At 41.5% G+C, this 2020-nt stretch overlaps 1 non-coding gene across 1 annotated transcript; it reads left to right on the top strand.

Annotated features, from left to right (window-relative positions):
- The first annotated feature begins 1519 nt into the window (after window positions 1-1519).
- Window positions 1520-1593, top strand: Trnat-agu (transfer RNA threonine (anticodon AGU)). Its single transcript has one exon. It is a non-coding gene; the product is annotated as a tRNA-Thr (tRNA).
- The last annotated feature ends 427 nt before the right edge of the window (window positions 1594-2020 follow it).

Genomic DNA, 2020 nt, shown 5'->3' with positions numbered 1-2020 from the left:
GAAAGCACACACACGTTGGGTACACGCTCACTCTTTCACTGCTCTGTTACATATGGGATAATATGTGCCTATTAATACCCAGGCCCCACCACATAACTTCATAATAAAAGTAATAATCATAGTAGAACGTTTGTCGGTCTGCCTCTATAACAACCCCCCACCCCCACCCCCATTCCTACGTCCCACACTTCCCCTTCCCCCTAAATCCCCCTCCACCCTCCTGAACCCTGCTTACCCACCCACTTCCCCTCCCCCAACGTTGATGTTTTTGAACTTTTTGCATTAATTATCAGTTGTTTCGCTTGTCAGTTTAACGACTTCTCTTTTACGATGTCCTTTAAGTAATTTCCTGTAATTGTATTTAGATTTTTTTTTTTTTTTGATTTTTTTTTCAAATTACACCCATTTTCAAATTTCTGTCGGTTCCAGTAGGTCCCGTCACAACGTCCACCATATTATTCTAACTCTTTTTTTTCTGAGCTGCCCCAATCACTGTTATAATGACAAACATGTTCAGCCCTACATGAAGTCTCCACTGCCTTTCAATGAAAGCACACACACGTTGGGTACATGCTCACTCTTTCACTGCTCTCTCAAGGCCTGACTAAGCGCGTTGGGTTACGCTGCTGGTCAGGCATCTGCTTGGCAGAGGTGGTGTAGCGTATATGGATTTGTCCGAACGCAGTGACGCCTCCTTGAGCCACTGAAACTGAAACTCAGTGCTCTGTCACTCGCATGCGATAATAGACGCTCGTCATCTAATCTCTGTACATAACCTGTATGGTTACACCCCAACAAGAGGGTTGTTTGTTTGTTTGTTTTTTTAAGATCTTTTATTCTAGAACTCACTCACGTGTGAAATTCTTATTTTTACAAAGTCTACTTGCTTCTCTGAATCAGTTCTCAAAACCTGTTGAAGCAATCTCAAGCACGATGAAATCTTACAATTTCCCACTGACTACCGTGTTGGCTGTTTCTGACCTGTTCGATTTCCTGCTTTGTGAAACTCTGACTTGTGGGTGTAACATGTGAACGAGAACTTGCCTGTGCCCGTGCTTGTATGCGTCCGTGAATGTATGTATAGTATGTATGTATCTATGTGTGTATGTATATTGACTATGAAGGCTATGTGTGCATGTATACATGTGTGTGTGTGTGTGTGTGTGTGTGTGTGTGTGTCGGTGTGTCTGTCTGCCTGTGTGACTGTCTGTCTGTCCGAGTGTGTGCGCGCGCGCGTGTGCATGGTTAGCACGCGATCCATGAAGCAATGTGCGTCGTGACGTTCATTGTAAATTTGTACAAGAGGGTAGGCATTCTGAAGGTGTCTTTGTTTTACATTTAATGTACATTTTGAATTTTGAATCAAGCATATATCACCTGAAGCGAATGAGTAAAGAATATGGGTCTTTTGGGCCCATGAAAAGACACACATGATTAATTGATTAGTTGACTTGGTATGCGGCATTGAACAGCCGTCAACTGAGATTGGCATTCTTTGGATGGAAGCTACTATCGTACAGGCGCCATAGCTCAGTTGGTTAGAGCGTCTGCCTAGTAAGCAGAAGGTCGAGGGTTCGAATCCCCCTGGTGCCTTTATTTTTTATTTTCGTTCTTCTTCTCGTTCGTAAGATGGACACCCCAGACTTTTTTTTTAAAATCTTTATACGCTGTTTTGTATGCAGCATCTTTCACAGAACCAAAGTCGTAATCTGCATAATCATATTTCTTGTGTTGTTGTCACTGTGTGTGTGTGTGTGTGTGTGTGTGTATTCCAGTATACATATATCGAAATGAAAGGAAGGCTTTCTCAACTTGGGACTTCCCTTTTGAATGATTGTTGATGTGGTGCTCTGTTCCTCTTACAAGTTTTCATTTATCAATTAGTTAGCTAATTAGTTAGTTTTTAAATTTCATTCATCAGATATATTGTATTATATTCTGTTGTTTTACTCTTTGTCACAGCAGATTTATCTTGTCAAATTCGGGCTGTTCTCCCAAGAGATAATTATTTCCACGTAGA

The sequence above is a fragment of the Babylonia areolata genome, chromosome 21 (assembly GCF_041734735.1).
Source record: "Babylonia areolata isolate BAREFJ2019XMU chromosome 21, ASM4173473v1, whole genome shotgun sequence".
Classification (NCBI taxonomy): Eukaryota; Metazoa; Mollusca; class Gastropoda; order Neogastropoda; family Buccinidae; genus Babylonia; species Babylonia areolata.
This window is presented reverse-complemented; position numbering and strand designations above follow the sequence as displayed.